General features: G+C 40.9%; 1 protein-coding gene and 1 long non-coding RNA gene across 4 annotated transcripts in view; both read right to left on the bottom strand.

Annotated features, from left to right (window-relative positions):
- The window catches only part of PACS1 (phosphofurin acidic cluster sorting protein 1), a 115,110-nt gene that overhangs the window by 52,941 nt on the left and 43,780 nt on the right, over nt 1-18,389 (bottom strand). The gene's annotated exons all lie outside the window — the stretch shown is intronic.
- On the bottom strand, nt 5,298-7,923 carry LOC109450412 (uncharacterized). The gene is made up of 3 exons (XR_002137845.2): nt 7,215-7,923; nt 6,467-6,655; nt 5,298-6,380 (listed from the first exon to the last, which is right to left on the bottom strand). It is a non-coding gene; the product is annotated as an uncharacterized LOC109450412 (long non-coding RNA).

Here is an 18,389-nt window from a genome sequence, read left to right as displayed (position 1 = left end):
AATGATTTTTTCTGTTTGTATTCTCTTTCAATGATTTGTTTGAATCTTTTATCCTTCTTTCTACTTATTTTGGGTTTAATTTTATTTTTCTAGTATTCTAAGGTTAAAAGTCTATGTAATTAATTTGAGATATTTCTTCTTTTCTAACATAAATAGTTAAACCTGTAAATTTCCCTTAAGCAAAGCATCCCACAAATTTTGGTATTTTTCATTATTATCCAGTTCAAAATATTTTCTAATATTCCTTGTGATTTCTTTTTTGATCCCTAGGTTGTTTAAAAATGAGTTAATTTGCAGATGTTTGGAGCTTTGCTAGATGTCTTCATAATTTATGATTTCTAATTTAATTCTTTTGGGGTCAGGCAATATACTCCATGACAGGTATCACTCTTGCCCAGTATATGGTGAACATCTCGGTTTACGTTTCATATGCATGTGAAAATAGAATGTATTCTGTACAGTGTTCTATAAAGGACAATTAGGTTAAGCTAATTATAATGTCATTCAGATCTTTTATGTCCTTACTGATTTTTGTTTAGTTTTTCAATCACTTATCAAGAAAAGACTACTAAAATCTCCAATTATGATTGTGGATTTGTCTACATTTCCCTTTAATTACATCAGTTTTTTTTGCTTCAGTATTTTGAAGCTCTGTTATTATGGGTTATACGTACACAGTAAAGATTTTTGTATTTCCTTCTTCATCTCTAGTAATAGTCCTTGTCTTGAAGTCTATTTTGTTTGATGTTAACATACCCAATTCAGCGTTTTTAATGCTTACTGTTCACATATATTTTTTTCCATCCTTTTATTCTCAATCTAAATGTGTCTTTGTATTGCCAGCCTGTGCCTTATAAGCAGGTAGAATGTAAGACCTTTCCAACAGTGTCTACTTACCCCGCCCCATCTTAGTGCTGCTGCTGCTATTGTGCTGCATCTCTGTGCACATTACAGCCTCGTGCTGGGCTATTTATTTTAGTCATGTCTTTTAAAGAAATTAGAGAAGAAACATTGTCTTCCATTTACCCACATATTTATTATTTTTAGTGCTCTTCGTTTCTTTCTCTAGATCTGGTGTAATTTTTGTTCATTCTAAAAACTTCCTTTAGTGTAAATCTGCTGGCGATAAATTTTCTCAGCTTTTGTTTATTTGGAAATGTCTTTATACTTCATTTTTGAATGGGAGTTTCTCTGGATATTGAATTCTTGGTTGATAATTTTTTTCTTTCAATATTCACTGTTCCAGTGTCTTCTGGCCTCCACTGTTTCTGATAAGTTAGTCATATTTGTATATTGATCATTTGTATGTAACTTGTCATTTTTCTCTATTTGCTTTTAAAGATTCTCTTTTATGTTTTGTTTCAGCAGTTTACCTGTGATGTGCCTACAAGTGCTTTTCTTTGTGTTTATTCTGCTTAAGAGTCCGCTGAACATCCTGGATCTGTAAATTAATGTTTTCTACCAAATTTGGGAAGTTTGGGGTTTTTCATTTCTTCAAATATTGCTTTCTGCCTATTTTTCTCCTCTGCTTCTGGGACTTCAATTACAACGTATGGGGCTACTTCATATTGTCCTACAAGTCTCTGAGGCATTGTTCATTTTTCAATCTTTTCTTTCCTCTTCTTTGAATTGGGTAATTTCTATTGTTCTGTTTTTAAGTGCAGATTCTTTTATCTGTTATTTCAAAACTGCTGTTGAACACACCTACCATGTTTCCCTGAAAATAAGACCTAACCGGACCATCAGCTCTAATGCGTCTTTTGGAGGAAAAATTAATATAAGACCCGGTCTTACTTCACTATAAGACCGGGTCTTATATAATAAATATAATATAATGTAATATAACATACTGGATCTTATATTAATTTTTGCTCCAAAAGATGCATTACAGCTGATGGTCTGGCTAGGTCTTCTTTTTGGGGAAACACAGTAGTGAATTTTTATTTTAGTTACTGTTTTATTTTAGCCCTAAATCTTCCATTTCTTTATAGTTTCTATTTCATTATTGCAATTTCTCTATCTGTTCATTTTTTCCTTTTAATTTTTCTGATCATATTTTCTTATACTTCTTTGATCATATGTATACAGCTGCTTTGAAGTCTTTGTCTTCAAAATCCAATATCTGTACCCACTTTGACAGTTTCTATGATTGCCTTTCTTCCTAAATATGAGTTGTACTTTTCTGTTTCTTTACCTCTAGTAATTGCACATCTAGTAATTGCAGGTTGAAAACTAGACATTGTAGATAAGATGTAGCAACTGTGGATTCTGTTGTGTCCTGAGGATTATTGTTTTATTCTAGTAGGCAGTTCACTTGCCCAGTGCAAACCATAAATTTGTCACTCCTGTGGTATGCAGCAGCTGATAAATCTGCTCAGTTCTTACAGCTTCTAGCTACTGCTTTTTTAGCCTGGCTCACTGGGCTCTTCCCAGCGCCTGCGTATTTTGGCAGACGGCCAAAGATTTGGGCAGCTGATACTCAGATTTGATGGTTCAAACTCTGTGATTTTCCTCTAATTTTCCAGCTGCTCTGGCAGTCTCTGGGTCTCCCAATAAGGCTTTGGCTTTCTACTGCCTGAGCTCTATTCAGTTTAGGAATGCACTGTTAAAAAAAAAAAAAGAAAAAGAAAAAATATCAAACTTAACAGTTCTCAGCTAGTATAGGTTCTTTCGAGGTTTGATTCCTCTCTTGCCTCCACCTGTTTCTTTTTGTTTGTTTCATTGATCGGTTTTTATTTTTTTGTTTTGCTGGGTCCATTGGGTCTCCCCTGCAGTTTAACAATTGTGATGGTTAATTTTATGTGTCAACTTGACTAGGCTAGGCAATGCCCAAACATCATTTCTGGGTGTGTCTGTGAGGGTGTTTCTGGAAGACATTAGCATTTAAGTTGGCGAACTGATAAGGCAGACATCCCTCCCCAGTATGGGTGGGTATCATCCAATCCATTGTGTGTCCAAATAGAAACAAGGGTGGAGTGGAGGAAGGGAGAATTTGCTCGCTCTCTCTGCTTGAGCTGAAATATCCATCTTCTCCTGCCCTCGGACATTAACAGTCCAGGTTCTCAGGTTCATGGACTCAGTTTGGGACTTACACCACCAGCCCTCTAATTCGCAGGCCTTTGGACTCGGACTGAATTACACCACCAGCTTTCTTGGTTCTCTAACTTGCAGACTGCAGATCGTGGGAATTCTCGGCCTCTACAATCACATGAGCGAATTCCTATAATAAATCTCCTTATATATATCTATATAATCCACTGGTTCTGTTTCTCTGCAGAATCCTGACTAATGCAACAGTCAACCAGGGATTTGGGCAGAGTTTTTACTCTGCCCAATGTCTAGTTTTCAACCTGGGCCTCACCCTTCCTGTAGTTCTCTCTTGCTTCCAGGATTTCCCTCGTAAATTTCCAGCTGCTCTTCTATCCCTGATCTGTTCTCTGTCACCTATTACCTGTAAGGCTGCAGTTTTCCACTGTCATTTCATTTCACTTATAGCCACCATGGGGATTAGAGCACACCTTTTGGCAAAAAATCCCACAAACCTTCAAGTCTTGCTCCTTCCAATTACAATTGTTTTAGGAGTCAACTCTCCCCCAACTCTTGTATCTGTTTTTTGGATGCTTTTAGTAGTTTGTTATGTTTTTGTCCAGATTTTCTAATTGTTATCTGTGGGAGGGTTTCAGCAGCCACTTCAATCTACCTTCTTTACTGGAAACTTCCTCTCATCCAACTGAAAATAATTTACAATTAAATATACTTTTAAGATTTTTTAATAACAACTTATACCTTTCAAAGCATAGTGCTATAGATGAGACATTTGTAAGTAAAAAAGTTGAAAATAATGAATAATAACATCTCAATGGTAAAGTGTTGATTGTCCTTAGAAATTTGTTAAGTCAAGCAGACTATGTGCCACATGTAGTGAAAATCAAAGGGAGAAAAGGCTTGGGACTTTTTTTTTTTTTTTTTTTCAATTTTAAGGAAAAGGAAACATAAAATGAAAGAAAAATAGCTCAGGTCCCAAATTAAAGAAGCTAGAAAATGGAATTCTCATCCTAGAAAATGAGTCTTTTCCCTGCCTAGGCATCACCACAGTTCAGTCTGTTCTATATTTAGTAACTGGAAGACATGGGAAAACAGAGCTCTTCTTTGTTTTTGTTTTGTTTTGTTTTGATAGTTATTTGGTTTTGATGGTTATTTTCAAGGGGAGGAAAAAGAAAGACTGTGGCTTGAATAACTGCACTGTAGATTACTGTATTGAATTCCAACTGTTGTATGGAACAATTACTATTTTATATGTCTTTTATAAATATTTACAGGTGGTCTACTATATGCAAGGCATGACTGGAACAGAGAAATGGGATGGGGAGAAGTGAATAAACATCAGTAAGATCAGTTTTGCCCCCAAAATTTTATAGTGTATTACATAGGCATGTTAAAAAAAAAAAAGAGGAGGAACACGGGAGGAGGAATGGAGGTGAGAAGTACTGCTTACAGACTGAGCACCCGATTCAGTAAACCTCACAATTCCAAGTTACAGTTAGTGTTACTTTTTAAAAAGTGTCTTTGACACAGTGTCAGACAGGTAGTAGACTTGTGGACAGGTTATCCCTATGTGAGGGGTGTAAATGTTTAACTATTACCTTGTTTTGTACACCTGAAACTGAAAAAAAAAAAAGAATAAAGGGCCGGCCCAGTGGCTCAGGTGGTTAGAGAGCCATGCTCCTAACACCAAGGTCATCTGTTGGATTCCCACATGGGCCATTGAGCTGCGCCCTCTACAGCTAAGATTCTCCCTGGAGGTGTGCTGCTGTGGGCTACCGTGTGCCACCGAGAGCGGCTGGCAGCCAGCGAGAGCTGCCGTGAGCTGCTGTGAGAGGCTGACCGACAACTGGCAACCGACTGCCTCAGCAGGGGGAGCGCAAGGCTCATAATCCCAGCATGGGCCACGGAGCAGCGCCCTACACAACTCCACTGAGAAACAATGGCTTGAACTAGAGTGGGGGCGGGGGGAGGGGGGAAAGCGGAAGAAAGGGGAAAATAAAGGAATAAAAATAAATAAAAAAGTGTGTGTGTGTGTTTACAAAGTATTACTAGTATACTGTAGAAAAACTATCTAATTTATTTTGGAAATAATTAGAAGTGAAAGAAACATCCCTATAAACCTCCAGAGAAGATCACTGTTAAAAACTCTTGGGGAAAAAGTATGTGTATGTGGGTCCACCAACCTTTGAGCATATACTTCCGTCCTCCTTTTTAACCAAATGGATCATCTTATTCATGTTTTACAACTTACACTGATTAAGTGGACATCTTTCCATGTTAGTAATGTTTATGAACTAAACCTGCAGAATCGATCTCCCCCATGGTGTGCAGCCATGATGTCTCTACTCAGGTGCTTTTTAAAAAAAAATTCTTGTTTTTATTTTTAAACCTGACTTCCTAGGGGTGGCCCCTGTGTCCACACAGTTTAGTGATCGGCCAATGATTGGTTAAAGATTGTGCTCACACACCTTGAGCCAGACAGGCTTCCACCCTCTGCCCACGGATCTGTGTGGGGGCTGTAAAACAAAGCTCTGGTCTGCCCCCACTTTTCCTTGCTGGGCCCTCTTTCATCTCTTCTACACATGTATTCAATTTCCCAGCCAAGCAGCGATATTCAGATAGCTTGGGTGGTCTCCAGTCTTACCTACAGGTGCGCACAGGCTTCTAGTCAGTCAGGAATGTGTGGAGAGCTATTCCAGCCTTTCTACGTCTGTGTCATTTCCAGGATCGCTGATCAGTTTTTGGCTAGGCCATCAGTCCGTTGCTTGACCCAACTGGGACAACTAGTTAGGCTATCAGAACTGCTTTGTTCAGTTGCCACTGAGAGCATTCCTTTTACTGACAAAGCCAACAGGCACGGGCTTTCCACCAGCTGCTCCAAACCAAGTGGGCTTTCTCTGGCAGCCAGGTCGCTGGTTTTCATGGTCTGCGCCACCCTGAGAGAACTACTGCACTCGTGGGGGGTGGGGGGGAATAGTCCCAGGCAAGCACATCAAAAACTCCCACTGTTCTTATCTGAAGTTCAGCAGCTTCTTACAGATAAAAGCTTCTCAATTTATTGTTCGCATTTGTTCTATTTCCAGAGCCCTGAAATGGTTGTTTCTGACAACTTTGTTCAGTTTATTGTTGTTTTTTGAAGAGAGATTTGCTGACTTCCTCACTGCACCTACCAAAGTCCTGCCTCTGTCCTCAACTACTTTTAAATTGTCTTTCATTTTCAAGTGTACCAGTCACATGACATAAAATTACACTGCAAGTCAAGTGTGAGATCATTAAAACGAGCACTCTTCATGTCCAGTTGTCTTCCTACGTGACTATACCACGTACTTCTAGGTCTAGAGAAAGCAAAATAGAACTTCTTAAAAGACGGTTTTAAAAGAACTCTACCGGAAACCAAATGACTATTTCTTTCAAGTCTTACCTAGGTGTCAGGAGCAGGTTTCACCTTGATTCTTTCACAAAAGAAAGTTTCTTGGCTATTTTTTGTTTTCCTTTCCTGTAAGTCATGCATTCTCTCTATTGGCTGGCATCTGAAGTCACCTATAAGCCACTGAAAGCTGGTTACCTGATTTCTAGTGAAAGCAGACAGCGCCGATAGCCTTCTGTTTATCTGCACAAAAACAAACCCAGCATTTATTCTCCCTTGTTCTCTTCCTCAACACGATACAGTTCCTTTTTGTAATAGAAATGGCTCCTATTGCTGTACCTTATCCTACTAAGACTGCAAAATATCACATGGCTCGCTCTCGTCATTTAACAAACAGGTATTACTGTTACTATTTGTTAGTCTTCCCATTCTTTGATAAGAACCCAATTCAAGAAAAAGCTAAATATAGTCAGTTATCAGCGAGAGACAAACAGGAATCAAAGTTCAAGAATTTCTGACTTAGTTCTATGATTCTAAACCTCCCAAAATCAAAAGCATTGTCCAATATTGTTGCTATGTTGATACTGCAAGATTGTGACAAAGCATTTCTCTTATAGAACTCATCCTAAATTGATTGCACATCACAATTAATTAATTTTGAAACTTCTTAAAATGCTTTTTCCCCCTATGAGAGGCTTCAACAGCAAATGGCTTCAAAACTGAATATGACACATTAAATCAGGGCAAACATCATGGCAGGTTAAACTTCCACTCATTTCCTCCCTTGGGTTGGCAGTACAACCTGACAGGCATACACGAAAGACCAAAACTGCGCTGACAAGGACGCCGTCACAACGCGATCTAGGTGAGCGCACACGGCGAAGGGCGACAATGACGGCCGGAAGATGACCCAGCACAACGCGCTGCTCTCTGTGCACTGGCTGCTCCGCAACGCTCTCCCAGCACACGCTGGCCTCACAAGTGTTCGAGTAAGGAATGTCAGCTGAGGAGGGTGGACATGCCACAGATAACGCCTCTTCCAGACAGCAAGAAGTTTTAAATAATCCACAGGACGACTCTGGAAGCCAGCAGTCCATTACAAGTAGCATTCACTGATAAGGGGGGATTGATTACAAGACGGTAATTCAATTGCAAGGCTCTTGACAACACCTTCATCTAACACTGCTCGGGAGGGAAATCACTCTTTTTGTTTGACATTTTCATTAGCAGAACCAACCACCTGACTGCAGTTTGAAAAGCTGCATCAGGAAAAAGAGCCTCTTTACCATCTTTACTAGACAAATAGACCTGATTTATCTGTAAATACAGAATTTTTAGTCAAGCCATACAGCTGGAATCAATGCAGGGTAAACTTCAGTTTGTGATTCATTCTCTTTTCGCAGTGATGGCATGCCAGACACAAAGGCCACTCCTGGATTTGGGGTTTTCCAATAAAGGGAGCTAACATGAAAGGGGACGGAATGTGAAAACCCTGGGCACGACTCAGGGCTGTTCTGCTAGGATAAGCAGTGTAAGATGGCAGCTTGCTTGAACCCTCCCCCATCTTTTTTTCAGGAGTTCCATTTGATTTGGTTTAAACTAACAGCTCTGAATTCTAGAAAGATCAGGTTTACTGACAGAAATTATTTCCTTCCTCTTTTTTTTCCTATAAGATGCTGATTGTTAAAAAGATTAACACATTCTTCCTGGATTATAGAAAAAGAATACACACACACACACACACACACACACACACACACACGTTTTCGTCTGTTCAGTGTTAATAACACTGAGGGATGAGAAAACACTTCCCAAATCCATTAAGAGAATTTAAAGATATAAATGATACCTTTTTTATAGATACTGCATTAAATATATATTACTAATATATTATTAATACATAATATTAAGTAATATTGCATTAAATGTATCAACAGTTTAAGATAAATTTTAAGACTTTATAACATGGAATATTGCTGCATAACAGAAAACAAAATGTATAATGTACAAAAATATTGAATGTAATAAATTTATTCTTTGCAGGATTGCTTGTAATAGCAGGAAATTAGAAACAAGCTTCTTTCCTAAAGTAAAATCCACGAAGAACTTCTCCAAACATTCTTAACCAAAACCCTCTCATACTTCAAGAAAACAACCCTCCTTTCTGTGGTCTATAGCTGTGGATCAGAAACTTCAGATCACTTAAGAGGTGGTTAAACATGCAGAATCCCAGACCTTATCCCAGACCTACTAGATCATAATCTGCAATTTATTTATACATATTGAAGTTTGAGAAGCACTGACATACAATGCAGGTTGCAATTAAGCTTTTTACTACATAGAAGAGTTTGATTTTGAACGAAAACCATGTTACAAGAGTCATCAACACATGGAGTGATGGTTTTGTCAAATTGAAGAAGGCTTTCATCTGTAGTTTGGCACTACACCTGCTTGAGTAACTGTTGTCAGTATTTGGGGCGTGGCTACTCCTATCTCAAGTGAATCATAAACACCCAAGGTAAATGGTGCCATGGTGTTCTCAGGTTGTAAGTAAGCATTAGTGTCACAACAGGATCTAAGAAATTAATCCTAAATGTCAGAGCTTCTAAATCTCTTTTTCAGTGCTTCTCAAACTTTGGCGTGCCTAAGAATCACCTGGGGAACTTGTTTAAAAATGCTGACAGCAAGGTCTTACCCCTCGAGTCCTGCTTAGTAGGTTCATCAGTAGTGATTCGAACAATTCTAAGAAACCTGATATCAGGGCTGGAATTAGGAGGCACCCAGGGCACACAATTTAAGGAAGCTCTCACTCTCAGGTTGGCGTGAGTACCTGGATGGCACCTGAACAAACCTCAGAGTAAGTGCCTTCTTAAATATTGCATCCAGGGCATCTTGCTGCACTCAGCCAAGCCCAACTCACGCACTCCTTGGTCCTGCATGCCACAGGTGGTCCACGGACCAGCAGCTCCAGCATGGTCTGGGGCCCTGTTAGAAATGCAGACCCTTCGCCCAACCCCAGACCTACTGAATCTGAAGCTGCACTTAGCAAGATGCTCAGGTTACTCCTATGCACACTGAAGTCTGAGAAACAATGAACAGAAGGGATGCCCAAATAAAATCTTGCAACTGATACTAAAATCCTAAGCTCTTTCAAACATCACGTTGCGTCTCTAATACAGGAAAGAGTGAGCAGTGGCTCTCCACTGATGTCCAAAAGACAGCCCTACACTGGCCAACATTTTTGTCACTTTTAATCCATGGCCTGGATAACAACATAAAAGAGATGCTTATGAACCTGCAGGTGGCACAAAGCCAGAGGCTGCTAATGCAAGAAGGAACAGAGTCAAACCACCCTGACAGGCTCAACGACAGGCAGAGCATTTGATTGGTAAGTATACAAAAAAATTTTACATTTAGACTAAAAATTTCAATAACAAAGGTATAAGATGTGTGATGATTTGCTTGGCAACAAAACATATGAAAAAACCTGGGAATAGATCCAAAAGTATGTCATGAATTTAATATAATAGCATTTCAGATCAGAGGGAGAAAATAATTTAATAAATGGTGTTGGAGTAACTGGGTGCTAGCTGGAAAAATAAACAAATTTGAACCCCTACCTCACATCTTATAACAAAATAAATTCTGGAAGGATCAAAGATTTAAACATAAAAACAAATTCATTAAAGCATTTAAGTAAATATGGGGAAAATATTTTTTAAATAATTTCAAAGTGGTTTAGGCATTTCTAAGAACGAAAACAACCCAAAAGCATATAAAATCCAGAGGCTGTTTTTAAAAATTAACAAATTTCACTACATTAAGAAAAAATCTGCATGGTAAACACCATGTAAACAAAGCCTGAAGACAAATAACAAAATGGGGAGAAATTTTACAACTTACGAGGTGTGATCAAGCAATATGGTGAATGTCTAAATTTAAAAAAATTGTATTACAGTAAAAGACACATTGCCATTAATCCCCCTTGCTTCAAACACACTTATCCCATCGTTCTTGCCACTCTCTAAAGCAGTTCTAGAAGAAGTCCTCTTTCATGAGTGTCTTTAGTTGGGCGGTCATGGCTGCCTCGATGTCCTGAATCATTTTGACTTTAGGGAAAGAGCCAGAAGTCACACAGTGCCAGATCCAATGAATAAGGTGGATGAAGACACATAGTAATGTTTTTGACAGAAATTGCCATATACCACAAGCGATGTGTGACACGGAGCGTTGTCATGACAGAGGATGGTTTACCACACACTTTAAAACACACCTTCTCGGGCCAGCCTGGTGGCTCAGGCGGTTAGAGCTCCATGCTCCTAACTCCGAAGGCTGCCGGTTTGATTCCCACATGGGCCAGTGGGCTCTCAACCACAAGGTTGCTGGTTCAACTCCTCGAGTCCCGCAAGGGATGGTGGGCTCTGCCCCCTGCAACTAAGATTGAACATAGCACCTTGAGCTGAGCTGCCACTGAGCTCCCAGATGGCTCAGTTGGTTGGAGTGTGTCCTCTCAACCATAAGGTTGCTGGTTTGACTCCCGCAAGGGATGGTGGGCTGTGCTCCCTGCAACTAGCAACGGCAACTGGACCTGGAGCTGAGCTGCGCCCTCCACAACTAAGATTGAAAGGACAACAACTTGACTTGGAAAAAAGACCTGGAAGTACACACTGTTCCCCAATAAAGTCCTGTTCCCCTTCCCCAATAAAATCTTAAAAAAAAACCACACCCACACCTTCTTACAACCATAGCTCATACCCGACTGCACCCAACAAGTTAAAACTTGTCACATGCTGTTACTAAGATTTGATGCGCCGCTTCCTGTATTGAAGATCCTGCCTTTCCGTTGGATGGCACTCAGCAACAGCATTCACCGTATTTGCTGATCACAACGGAAAGGCTCCGTGTCACACATCGTTTCTGGTATGGCAATTTCTGTCAAATAAAAACATTACGGTGTGTCCTCAGCTACCTTATTCACTGGATCTGGCACCGTGCGACTTCTGGCTTTTCCCCAAAGTCAAAATGACCATGAAAGGAAAACGTTTTGAATCAATTCTGGACATCAAGGCAGCAATTAAAGACATTCATGAAAGAGGACTTCTAGGACTACTTCAGAAAGTGGCAAGAACGATGGGATAAGTGCAACAGCTGAAGGGCACTCTTGTGTTAGAGAGAAAAAACTGAGTCATTTGTTGCTATAAATGGTTGAATCAGGATTGATGGTAGAAATTCCCAATGAGTTAAACATCAGCTGAACATACAGACGAACTTTCTAAGAATTAGGAGAGTCCATGAATGGATTCAAATCAAAGTTAAACAGCCAACTTCTAAGGAAGTTTTCAGAAGGGAGGACCACATTAGATGGGAAACTAAGCTACAGTCACTGGGGTTCCGTCAAATTCTAAAATGATGCCATTCTAGCCCAAAGAGTACATCAGGTCTGGACAAGTTAAGAGCATGAACTCCAATAATGATGGGCATTATCACTACCACCACTCCAAAGACTGGAAACCATGGTATGGTGTTCACACTCTTTTTATTATAAATGCAGTGTTCTCTGGGGAGGAGTGGGGGGTGGTTTGAATGCTTTGTTGAATCATGACTCCTGTACTGGGGAGATTTTGAGTCTATCTGTAGTGGTAGGGTGGGGCAGTCCTGCTTCAGTCACAGTCCGCCCCCACCCCCAGCTCCTTCCTCCATTACTAAAGGCAAAAGCAGAGTCTGGAAAGAGTGAATTGGGTTGGGGGGTTAAGACGAGGTCTTAGGTAATAGTATGGTTCTTCCTTGTAGAAAACCCAGAACCCATGGGAGATACTTAGATATCAACATCTTTCACTACAATCTGATTATGAGCTAAAAACCACAAACAAATATTACAAGGTACAACTTACAAATGGGCTCAATTCCAGAAGCTAGTTTGCAAGTCAGTTGGGTAGAATTTGAAACAGCACTAAAAACACAGAGAGCAAAAAAGAAGGAAAGCCTGCCTATCAGCCCACAATGTATCAGACACTGAGCAGCAGCAGTTTTCCAAGCAGAAAATACCACTGGAATACTAGTAAGTTACAAAGTAAAGTAAAATTGAAGAACTGCTTTATTTACCTTGAATCCTAATGCTTAAGACAAAGCAAATTTAGTTGGAAAAAGCTGAGATGGTTAACAGAAAGATTCTGAGGGGCAACTCCTTACATGTCTCTAAAGCTCTAGAAGTCGGCAACAGTGAGTCTATTCTGGCAACTAATTTCATTTCAAAATCTAGTGCTTCCTTTTGCTTAATAAGGACATGCCACTAAATAGTATTAGCCATGACTGGGGAAAGTTTTTAGTTCAAAAGTATATAACGAAAAGAATGAGTGAGGAGAAGGTGTAAGGCACTTTTGAGGTAAGAGAGCAATAAATAAGAAATAAGCCCAAAGAGGAGACAAGGATTATCTCAAGCATAAATACCTAAAAGACAAGAGAGAATAAAAGTGTATAAAGGTTGGGGTGGGGAGAGAGTCCCCCATAAAGGTGGGGGAAAAGAGGATGACAGTGACCAAGTTTCCATACAGGCCATCAGGGGGCACCACCTGCCCAGGACAACTCGACTGCTGCGAGGGGCTAAGGAGACGCATCTGACTGGACTTCCATGTTTATAGGACATTCCCAAGTTAGGAATATTATACTCAACTATAAACCATTAGAAATGCTTTCGCAGTCAGGTTAACGGAGGAAAAAAGAACATTAAAAACAAAAGCAGTTCTCTGCCATCCGTTTGTGTATTTGCTTATCCAAAGCAGGAAGGGCAATGATAAATAGTGTCATTTGGTATCCAGAGGTAAGGAAGCCAGGGAAAGCTGAAGAAATTTCTTCAGGGACTCCTTGCTGCTCTAAGCTCAGTGGAAAGTCAGGACGGTCAATGGCAGCACACAGTGTGGCGTACGCGCCTCAGCCCCAGGCTGGAGCAATTTCTCTAATATACCGCACGAGTAAGTAATATGTTATAGATATGACCAAGATAACGTTTCATATCGCTGAGAAATGAGAATAAACATGGAGTGTATATTACAGGCATCTGAAAAAGAAGGAAGTTAAACGTCTTGCTCAGTATCACACTTAACCAGGACATGCATTACTCGTACAACTCTTACTGGTCCAATTTTTTTCCATTAGACATTTTTGTAAATAATTAGAATCATGATGACAAAAAGGAAGAAAGCACTGTTTTAAGGTGCATTTAACAAAAAGGTCTGTCAAATACCTGAGCCTGGACAATACACATAAGCACATCTGTTTCTTCAGAAACTTTGAGCGGCCCTCAGATCTCAAACCTGCTGGCAGGGGAAATCTTTCTAAGACATCTCTTGACCTATATTCTGTTACAAACCATGAGCATTGCCGGCTGTTCCGATGATGTGTACTGGGGTTGGCGACATCCTTAGCCCTGAATGTCAGTCAACAGGGAGGCAGGCTCCACTTGTGAAGTCAGAGAGACAGAGAGAAAGAAGGCTGAGGGCAGGGCAGACAGGAGAGAAGACAGACTGAGAGGAGAAAAATGGAGAGCCCATGAAATGACCAGAAAGGGCAAAAACTGTGTTAGTAGTTTAGGCTGCAGAGAGTGCCACTCACACTGTCGTGATAGCCCCAGTTCCTAGTTGTTTGCCCCTGTTCCCGTAGTGGGTAAGAATGGTTATTCAGCTGTGCAATTTAATAGTGCCTTAACTTTATGTAATATAACCAAACATGTGAGAAGTACCGTTTTTACATAAGACACTTGGCGTTTAGGAGCTGGCCCAAAGGAAGTAATGAGCTTTCAGAATTAGGGAGGCAGCTCTGAGATGGAGGGTTCTGAGACGCAAACAGGGTACACAACTGCTGGGTAGCTGCTAGGCGTTTTCATAAATTATCTCATTTATTCCCTATAAAACACCATAAAGTATGTATTGTTATCTCCATCTATAAATGACAAAACACACCTAGGGAAGATTAAGTCAAGGTCTCAAAATCAGTAAATGGCTGAACCAGAATCAAATCTGAAAAGACATCTGCCTTCCTCTCTCCTCCAGCGGGAGCACATGGCCACCATGATTCTCCGCACGGCAAGGGACACTGCCTCTGAGCCCGCTCATTCATTCAGAATGTTTACCAACAGCACCGCGCAAACACCAACCCAAGCGTGAATGAGACCGAGCTGGTGCCCTACTCCTGACGCAATGAATCAATACAATAAACAAACAACCTAACCTCAGAGAGTATAATGACTACCAAAAAAGAAGACACAGAGAGGAGAGTGGGGCAAGGGTCCTACTTCTAACTGCGTGGTTAGCGAAGGCTGCACTGAGGCGGCAACATAATGCTGGGAACTGAAAGATAAAAGCCAGTAAGCAGGCCGGCCCGGTGGCTCAGACGGTTGGAGCTCCGAGCTCCTAACTCCGAAGGGTGCCGGTTCGATTCCCACATGGGCCAGTGGGCTCTCAACCACAAGGTTGCCAGTTCAACTCCTCGTTTCCCCGCAAGGGATGGTGGGCTCTGCCACCTGCAACTAAGATTGAACATGGCACTTTAAGCTGAGCTTCCACTGAGCTCCTGGATGGCTCAGTTGGTTGGAGCGCGTCCTCTCAACCACAAGGTTGCCGGTTTGATTCCTCCGCCACCTGCAACTAGCAACGCAACTGGACCTGGAGCTGAGCTGCACCCTCCACAACTAAGACTGAAAGGACAACAACTTGACTTGGAAAAACGTCCTGGAAGTACACACTGTTCCCCAATAAAGTCCTGTTCCCCTTCCCCAATAAAATCTTTAAAAAAAAACACGACCCAGTAAGCAGGGAAGTAGTAACACGCTCTGACTGACAATTACCTAAGAACACATAGAGGGTGCCAAGACAATGTAGACACATTTTAAGAAAGGAAAAAACTATTAGTTGTAATACTCAATATATACCGATAACAAAAGATGAATACAAGTCACGTTTGACTTCTGTAATTACAAGAGGTGCTCAAAGTGGTTGCCATCAGCGTCCAGACACTTCTGATTACAGCGAACTACTGCTTGAGCAGTGTTGACCAAAGTGTCCACTTGTGCACATTTTCTGGGCACCCCCGGCATATGAGGACTTTCATCAGAGCACTGTTTGTGGTGCAGGGAGTTGGAGAACAAATGAGGTATTCATCACTAGGGAAACAGATAACTAAAATGTGGTGGCTACTAGTGATAAAATACAATACAGTAGTTAACATGAATATAACTTAAAAATATAGTTTTAAATAAAAAAGGATCAGAATGAGAATTATGATGTAATATTATTTATATACATTTACAAAAACACCACACAAGGATACAAACACATCCAAGGATAAATATTAAACACATTAGAGAAGATGCTGATGGAAATGAGGGATGTGAATGGTAAAAGAAATGGAAAATGACAATAATGGGAAATAATAAAACAAGAGAGGGGCATCTTGCAATGTCAATATAATGTTCTCTGTCAGTATAATGTTCTCTGAACCGAACGGTATGATAAATTCAACTCTGCACTTGAGATCTAAAAGGAAAAAATAAATTTATGGGGTAAAAGGAATGTTCCTTCTGTTCTAACTGCCTTTCCCAAACTGCCTGACATTCTGCCAGTTGACTCATCTGACTTAACAGGCAAGGAAGGGGGAGCTAAGAGGGGAGGGGGGCACTATGTCAGAGTATAAATGTGGCCACCACTGTATCTTGCACCCATCTTTACGATGGCATTTATCATACCGCTGAAATTGTATGTAAATACGATTATCTTCCCACCCTGATACTTATTTCCTTAAGTGCAGGACTGTATCATATCCTGCCTCATAAACCCAGAGCTAAGCACAGTGACTGGTGCAAAGAATATATTTAACAAATGCTGATTGCCTGACTGGCTTGTTTTGGTTGGTTGGTAGACTGCATGAAAAATAATTCAAAATTAGACCCCAGTTGAATTGTTTTCAGACCCCAAGTTGAATTGTTTATACTTAGTTCTTGACTATTATAACGCAGGCAAATGAATGCTCAATGAATTATCATGGGAGATGGCTAACTGTCCCACCAAGCATCACTTCTTCCAGCATCAAAATGCATATATCCATTGGGATGATGGACACACGAACAAACATACCACACAATTCAAGCTGACTCAATGGCTGCAAGGCAGAGGATGCTAAGAGAGATGCTACGGCAAAATCACGAAAGTGCGAATGACAGAAGTTCATTTTAAGTGGAGAAAAAAATACAGAAATGCAGCACAAGTCAGATAATCTCGCTGCCTGGCAGCGTGAGGTAGCATCATGTGACCTGTGTGTACAGCATGTGAAAACCTTTCTAATCAATTATTAAATCAACTTGAGCACAGCACAATTTACGTATAATAAAGTGCCCCTGTTTTAAGCGAACAGTCTGATGAGCTCAGTGTATGCACCGTGTAACCGCCACCACAGTCGGGACCTGACACTTTCCACCCCTAGAAGTCCCGCAGGCCCGAGCAGCTAGTCCACCTTCCGGCCCAGCCCCCAGGCAACCGAATCCCTTCTGTCAAGATATCGATCTTTATATTTCTTTAAATATAAAAAAGTTTAACTTGGTATTTGGCAATCTTCAAATATACACACAGAACAGTATAACGAATCTGATTTATTAAATACTCAGCTTCAACAATTTTTAATGCATGACCAATCCTGTCTCATCCATACTCTTCTTTTTTAAACTTTATTTATTTAAGTGTGTTTTTCCAGGACCCGTCAGCTCCAAGTCAAGTAGTTGTTTCAATCTAGTTGTGGAGGGCGCAGCTCACACTTGTGGCCCAGGTGGGGATCGAACCGGCAACTTTGTTGTTAAGAGCACCGGGCTCTAACCAACTGAGCTATCAGGCCGCCCCACATACTGTCTTTTATTAGTTCTTCACAACCTTCCTCCAGAGTCAGCAACACCCACATTTTACCAACTAGAAAATGGAGGTACACAGAAGAAATATGAACAGCGGCTCAGTGGAAGGTAACAGAACTCCAAACTCCCCGGTCGTTCAGAAAAGGCTGCTAACTGTGGTTCTACTTTAATGCCTCCTCCTTCCCTTCAGGAAGATACATGAGTCTAAACAGTATGAGTCTTTGAGAGAAAGGGCTGGAGACATCGCCTAGACAAGGAACCAGGGGGCCCGGTACAGTGGCCTTCCTGCTCTCTTTGGCAGGACAAGTCCCTGCTTGACAAAAGCTAAGTTATTACGAAAAGAGTAAGAGTCACTTAATGAGATAAGCCCTGAAGCCTGGGATGGGGAAGAAGAGAGCAGCCGGCATTCTAACCTAGGAAGTCCAGGGAGGACGTGCTATGAAGCTACGCAGAGGAGGTCAGTCATCAGCAGAATGCTGGGCCTGTCTGGCGTGGCACTTTGATCAAACCCTCTGCCACCTGCAGCACACTGCTGCTCTAGTAGCTACAGGCCCTGGGTGGCCAGTCACCTCCCACTCATCTCTGGGCTTGGCTGCTGCTTCACCGCCTCCAGAAACACAAGTTACACTATACTTGTTATGCCAATATCACTACCAGGTAACATAAATTCTAGAAGCACCGGCCTCAGCTTACACACAGCATAACCTTTAATACAGCAGGATAGAGCTCTCCCTCATCCCTGCCCCCAGCCCTGGACAAGCACAGATTAAATTAAGAATTCTCAAAATTCCCAGTGGTGTCAAAAGCACTTAAAGTTGCCGGGTCAAAGATTCATTTTTGCAGCAGACAACCACAAAGGATTTCAGTGTTACATACAGTGGAAATGATTGCAAGAAATTCTAAATATGGACAGGAAGTAATTTAAATTCTTTTTCTAATGCCGAATACTTTTTTTCCCCCTCAGTTCAATATCTGATTCTAAGTCAGGCTCCAATTAAGGAAAGCAAGACCCAGTTTTCTGGTTCCACTGGGATTTACTCGTTCAGGGATTACCTGGTCTGCCAGCTGTGAATCTGTTTCCAGTCAGTG

Source organism: Rhinolophus sinicus, linkage group LG06 (assembly GCF_036562045.2).
Source record: "Rhinolophus sinicus isolate RSC01 linkage group LG06, ASM3656204v1, whole genome shotgun sequence".
In the NCBI taxonomy this organism is placed as follows: Eukaryota; Metazoa; Chordata; class Mammalia; order Chiroptera; family Rhinolophidae; genus Rhinolophus; species Rhinolophus sinicus.
Note: the sequence above shows the minus strand (reverse complement) of the source record. Positions and strands in the feature narration are given on the sequence as shown.